This window comes from Lutjanus erythropterus, chromosome 12 (assembly GCF_056507025.1).
Source record: "Lutjanus erythropterus isolate fLutEry1 chromosome 12, fLutEry1.hap2, whole genome shotgun sequence".
NCBI classification, from domain to species: Eukaryota; Metazoa; Chordata; class Actinopteri; order Lutjaniformes; family Lutjanidae; genus Lutjanus; species Lutjanus erythropterus.
The window spans coordinates 6,710,958-6,718,490 of NC_139328.1; positions in this window are offsets into that span (position 1 = coordinate 6,710,958).

Here is a 7,533-nt window from a genome sequence, read left to right on the forward strand (position 1 = left end):
ATTTACATTTGTAGTCCCTTTATGCTACACACACACAAACAGCAGAGCAAAACATGACAACTATAAATTTTAATGGAGTGGAGGATGAATTTTAGAACTCTCATAGCCTGAGGGAAGAAGCCGTTCTGTAGTCTGGTAATATGGCAGCGGATACTGCTGTATCTCTTGTCAGACAGCAGCAAATTGAACAGGCCGTGGCTGTGAGCTCATTGGTTTGTTTTTTTGCCCAATATTAGTGTTTCAATTGCCAATGTTAAATTGTGTTCTGCTTCTATTTCTATCACTTTTTTCTTTTCTGCCAAAACGTGGGTTTTTTTGCCCTCTGGACAGCGCTACGTCTTCATCCCTTCATGTATGACAGAGGGCAGACTGGACGCTACAGTGACTCACCATCGCCTCTCGAGGTAAAAAGTGGTATCATGAAACAGGACAGACTGGGGGCTAGCTTGTTAGCTTGCTAACTTCAGTAGATATCGCTGCAACACACTACATAAACATCAAAACTGTCATTTATTCACATTCTGTTGATAATTTTAGATAAAGTGGATAAAAGTTTTGAACAAAAGCTCCTTTAATATAACCAAAAAATTGTAAAATCCCTTTTTAATTAGGCTCATTATTATGAAATCTTGATTTATATTATAATGTCTGTTTTTATCACACACCGATAATGATACTCTCATACTGATTCCAAGCAGCATTCATGCTGCAAAAGTGACAAAATAAAGTATACCGAAAGTAAACTATATGCATACTAAATGCAGTTTGTCTTTGAGTGGGTGGTTGATAAATAATGTTCCCCACAATGCACAAAGGAAATGGTAGAGAAGCTCACAGCTGGAAAATTATATAATCTGTGGGTGGTGGAGAGACAGCTCCAAAAAAAAAAAAAAAAAAGAAAAGAAAAGAAAAACATCTGAGGAAAAACGTTTTGATGTCTTGTTGTGAGGTTTAATGGGCTGCAGCTTTTCCTGTCAGTATAAAATGGTAAAGGAGGTTGAAATTTTGTTCTCCTTTGATTAAAAAAAAGGCCTGACTCATTAGTGTTCCAGTTGTCATGAGATGATGCTCTGCGCTGGAGGTTCTTCCACACTGAACTCACCATTTCTTTATAATAAGATTATCAAAAAATAATAAGTAAATTAAAGCTCCTCCCTCAGAAAAAAATCAAAAATATACTGAAAGTATAATTGAACAGTGAAGTAAAATATTTTTAAAACATGACCTCTGGTCAGTTTTTTTCTGAGGCCTGTGTGGGGGTGCGTTTAGGGAACCACAGTGTTTCTAAAATCCTGGATGTGGTCCTGATGCTGTACAGTACAAAGGCGACTGCATGCTTCTGTTTTTCCACCACTAGATGGCAACAGAGCACCACTGTAAGAAACCATCAGACAGGAAATGAAAAGCCAGTCAGCCAATTGCTTGTTTCTTTATTTGTTTTAGTCAAAACACACAATTTACCCATACTGGTTTTCACTTGGTGTATTATTTGTTCCAGTTATTACTTGAGTCTCCCTCCACAGGCTGAAGGCAGACCAACGTGACGGACAGACTCACTGTGGTTACAGGGAGATGAGGATCAGAAGAAAGGCTCTCTGGGTGATGACCGTGTGTGTGTGTGTGTGTGTGTGTGTGTGTGTGTGTGTGTGTGTGTGTGTGTGTGCAGGCATTTGATCAACATCTTCGATTGCATGTCCACTTAACAAGTCAGAACCCCCCTCACCACCTCCATTGTAGCCAGGGGTCCCGTGTGCCTCAGCCCCCACCGTAAAGGTCACTCCACTGAGGTTAAAGGTGACCACACACACACACACACACACACACACACACACACACACACACACACACACACACACACACACACATACACACACACACACTGATCACTCTGAGAGCCATCCTTCCTTCTTCCTCCTCCCATCCCTCCTGTCCAGTCAGTTTCTCTGCCCTCCTCCATCACTCTCTTTCTCTCTCCCTCCTTCTTTTTTTTTTTGTCTCTGCTCTATTTGAAATTGATTGTCTTCTACCATCACAAAGACACTTGGTTCTGATTGATTGATTGGTTGGTAAGGGAAGAGGGAGAGAACATCGACACTGGGGCTTCCAGAGCTCTGAGGTCTGTCTGTCTGAAGGAAAAAGCAAATGACGCCATTTTGATGCACTGGAAGAAACCGTATTTCAGCTGCCCGGCTGTCTGTCTGTTTGTTTATGCCTCGGCCGGCTCCTGAAGCAGACAAACACCCAGGCCGATCGAATTTAGATTAAAAACGGATGAGCTGAAATACAGCAACGAAACAAAGAAACTCACACACAAAGACACACTCGCACCTGTGTGATGAAACAAAGGATAGATACAGATACAGACACGGGAGCGTGGAGACTAAAGGGTTACAACAGGGGGAAAGACACACTGATGAAGCTGATACACGTACAAATATACACATATTTTATACAAATACACAAACAGCACATAAAAGACACAGAGCTAAAAAAGGATGTATAGATTAGTCGGATGGAAACCAAAACCCAGTTGTTTTTTCCCTGTTTCTCCCCCTCTCCTCCACCTGTAGAGGTACAGTTCATCCTGCAGTTTATATACACTTATATATTATCCATGCATAAAAGAATCGCTCATCCCAACCCTAATGACAGAGGTGCTGCGGTTGGTTCTCTTTTTTTTAATATGGGAATCACTTTAACACACATAGGAGACAATCTTCAAACACAAAATAGGCCAAAAACTGATGCAAAACAGAAATTAGTGTCCTTGCTGTGTCATGTTTACCTTGATGTTTAACAACTGACCCTTCCTAAGTCCTGTCACTTTCTGCCCTGTGCTCCAATTACAGTTGGTACCCGGCAGAACCTCGGTCAACTTTCTTCTTCCCAGTTTCCAGCACACAATATTTTTCCCCCAGGATGGCGAAGGGATGATTCGCCTTTCTCTGCCCGTGACTGGTTTGTCCTGATATTCTTACCCTAATGCTGCCCAGTCTCACTCCTCATGCTGAAATCTAACCAACCAAATCGACCACCACCAATGAAGGCAACAAGTACTAGCTAATCAGTCAGAGTAGGGCAGGTAATAACACTCCTGCAAAAAAAAAAAATGCTTCCCGTAAAAGCAACACACATCATCACATCATAAGTTAGTTAGTGTTGGCAAAATGCTGGCTAACTGGCTAGCTAACAATTTATGGAGATTAGCTAGTGTTTTGCTTACATTAGTGATCAGATGTAACTGGCTAGCTAACAATTTATGTAAATTAGCTGGCATTTTGCTAACAAAAGCTAACAGATGTAACTGGCTAGTTAACAATTTATGTAAATTAGCTAGCAGTGTGTTAACTTTAGCTATCAGATGTAGTCTAGATTAGGAGAAAGTTGACTGAGGTTCTGCGGGGTGCCAAGATCAACTGTTAAAAGAGCACAGAGTGAGAAGGGTCAGTTTTTTTCAATTTCTATGTCTTTTTTTGTATTCATAATCTTTCATCAGCGATTTCTTCCTCCCCTTCCACTACACTTTCATATTTTATAACCTTTCCTGCTTGTTCATTCATTTATATGCCATCTTCTTCCCAATTTGTTACTCCTCAATTTTATTCTGTCTATTAACTCCCAAAAAGGACAACGTGCAAACCTACAAACAATAAATTAACCAACTCAAAAGATGTCAAACCATAAGATGGTTTATACTGCACACGCTCCTTTAAATAAATAAAGAAATAAATAAACGGAACAATCATTTTGCTGTGACTTTAATGTCACTCTCATTGCTAAACATTGTCATTATTGTTTCACTACATTAACCTTTACAATAAAGATTTGAGGTATATCAAGATGAATTGTCTACACATGCCTGCCTCGTTGTGATGCTACCCTGGACGGAGGGACCAGTGAAGAGGGTTTGGATGGGCGGGGGTCACCGGCGGCCATCATGAAAGGTCTCATCATTTCTGTACTGACTGATCATTGGTCGTTGTTGCACAGGTTGCGTTTAGATGTGGGCCAATGAGAGAGCGGGATCAGAGGGCTTTGTAAACAGTCAAGAAACACACACACACCTACACTCGGATTACAAATTACACAAAAATATCTCTGGTGGGAGTGTGTGTGCATGTGTGTATCATTGTATGATGTACTCTCACCAGCGTGTAAAAACATATGCAAGAAAAAAACAAAATGGTGGCGGTAAACAATCTTTTTCTCCCTCATTGTGTGAAAAAAGTGCTCTTTGACTGTGTTGCACCAACAAAGATTATTTTAATCTGATCAGTTTAGGAAAACTGGGTTTAAAATGAAGAAATCCATATTTAAAATTCAGCAGATTTCAAAATGACGTTTTTGTAAATCCAAGTTGAGTGATATAAATAAAATCAAATAAGAGTTTAATCAGAATGGATATGCTTCCTTACCCAATTATAAATAAATAAATAAATAAATAAACTTGAGTGCTATCATGACCAAGCAAGTATAAAAGTTATTTGTCTGCTGCTTTATATTCCTTAACAAAATGTTGCATTGTTTGTTAGCTAGCTAAAAAAAACATTACATTTTTTGGTTATGCTAAAAAGCTAATAAAACATAGCACTATTTGCTTGCTTCCTAAAAAGTTAAATAGTCTAGTTAGAATACTCATGATGGCTCAGCAGAGAGGCATTACTCTGTCCTTCTTTGAGAATTAAAGTATGGAGCAAAATGGCCAAATAATAGAAAGTTAAAAAACAGACAGCAGCACAGTCAAGAAAAAAAGAGACTTCGATTGGAATTTCATTCTTTTGCTCAATCCATCTAAAAAATGCAGCCATTTTAAAAGTTAAACCTCCTCAAGTATAAGTTTAAAGTTAATAATGGATCACATTTTAAATTGGAGTTTAAAGTTTTGGTGCAGCAGAATCGAATTCATACAAGTTTAAATTGAATCTTTCTTGTTTTTAAGCTAGTATAAAAGTTCATTGCAGGATAATAATTAATCAGGTTTATAAAATTGAATCCTTGTCGGTGCAACCCAGCCTTTGAATTCAAACAAAAGTGGTATTTTTTAACGTCATGAGGACCTCTCCTGTGTTGCTCCCCCTTCACCCAGTGTGTGCCCCCCTTCACTTTAAACACTGTGTGTTTATGTGAATGTGTGTGTGTGTTGTGTGTGTGTGTGTGTGTGTGTGTGTGTGTGTGTGTGTGTGTGTGTGTGTGTGTGTGTGTGTGTGTGTGTGTGCAGAGCAGTCCAACCCCCTGGTTGAAGGAAAAAGGCACTCAACTCTTCCCACATAACAAACACCTCCATGTGTTTGCCATGCAGCACGACTGCTCTGTGGAAGTGTGTATGTGCACTTAGAAGCATATCTGCATCTGCGTGTGTGTGTGTGTGTGTGTGTGTTTGCAAGGGTGTTTGCGTGTGTGCACGTCCCAGGTCCAGCGTGAACACGGCGGCAGGCTTGAAGTATCTTTGGTATTGTTGGCTGTGTCACAGTCCACTCTATTCTGTGAGGTAGCCACACACACATCTGTTTCCATCACTAACCATCTGCTTTGAATCTGACCTTCAAACATCTGCACTGGGGGGGAAAAAAAACTGCTTTTTTCTCCTGTCTGGACTCTAGAAGAAGTCTTAAAATGACACCTCCAACAGGGAATAGTGCACTACGTAACGACCAGAACCCAAATTATGGAGGAATGTCACTTTTAAATGTTTCCTTCCAGTCTGATGATGATGAGCCTCTGATGCTCCTGCCTCCCCTGCTGCTGCTGCGCCCTTCTTCTTCCTGTCTGCGTCTCCTCTCTAATATGATTATCTCCCGCTAGAAGATGCTACACAACAAGTGGCTTTGCCCACAGAAAATTTACAAAAAAAAAAAAAGAAAACAAGACACAAAGAAATGAGGCGGTTCTCATGGTAACCAAAAAAACACCATCAGCAGAGGAATGCAGTGACAGTCCAGTTCAAAGGGCTCAAAGTTCAGAGATCAAGGAAGAGGTCCATCTGCTCCATCACACAGGTATTCACAAATATGCACAGTTCAACACTTGTGGTACTCCTTCCTGGTCTGTGCATAGGATCAGTCTATGACATGTTGATTCTTCTTTTGTTTTTCATCTTTAAGTTTTTACATTTTGTCGACAAGGTGCTTCTTTACATATAGTCTCAGCACAACATAGCACAATAGTCACGAGAGAGAAACCATGTGTCTATGGTACTAATTATTACCCGCATCAATAGTTAAAGGAGGGAAAAATGAAAGAAAGACACAACAGGTTGGGAGGGGAAGTAGCAAGAGAGTAGATAAATAGAGAATAGATAAGAGACAGAGAGAAAGAGAGATGAAATTAAAGATTATTTACAGTCATTTTCATTGTGTTTCACGTCGATCACATCAATGTTTTTCTGAGGTATGGAATAGGCAAACGTGCCCGTGTAGTGCTCGTTTAGTTTGACGGTTGTAATAATGACACAGGCCAGACACAGCAGGGCGCATGGCGACGGAGCGGAGCTGCACCTGTTCTCTGATTATCATAAAGAGGCAAACATCATTGGCACTCAGGATCCTACTATATATTGTGACATTTGACCTCCGCGTTTGGCCACTAGAACAGAGCAGACCCCCCTCCTCCACCCTCACTCCCTATACACTTGACACTTTTTTTTTTAATCATGGGGAAGCGTCATCCCTGTTTGATTGTTCTCCTTTTGTAACCTGAAAATAACCTCTCACGTGGCGGCTACGCGGTTTACGGCCATGTCGCCATACAACGAGACGAGAGTCTTAAGAAACAAACATTCAAATGCGTATCAAAGGGTTTGTGGGTAATCGTGTTCTATCAGTTTGTTTGGTGTTTGCAGGGCTACACTTATGCTTAAATAGAGTGTCTTTATCCAAATACTAATCTACACTGCAGGCGACACTGTGTTGCTGTATAGTCCAGGTATTTTACCGTGTACACATAAATTGCAACATGAACAAACTCAACAGGTTTTGTGTCCTCAACGTGTTTTGAATGATCCCACTTTTTAGGCTTTTTGTGAGGAAAAAAGGATGAATCTCAAATATAAATCACAACAGAAATTCTGACTAATGTTTATTAATCAAAAAAGTGTCCTCTCTAACCAGGGCTGGGTACCAAACTTCAATACTTACTATCTACTCATTCAATACCAAATTGAATTTTGAGTGGAAAGTGGCAATGCACTGAACCAAAATTTAAGAGCTGGGTTTAACTACATTGTGCTAAACAGGTTTATATTTTTATGTTATGAAACCGCTCAGTGTGTAAAAATCAGCTGATAAATTTAAGTAAAGATTTGAACCAAAATGTGTAATTTAATTTTGTAAAATTGGTTTAGAAATAAATATAATTCAGGAACCATTACTGAAGTCAAGATATCACTACTGGTGCTGATACTGAACATTTTTGAACAATACCATAATAACCATACAGTGGTACCATTTTTTTGCCTCCTAAATTAATAATTTAAATCAGCATCGTTGTATACAAGGAAACACAAAGTGACACTAATCCATTAAAATGGTGGCATTG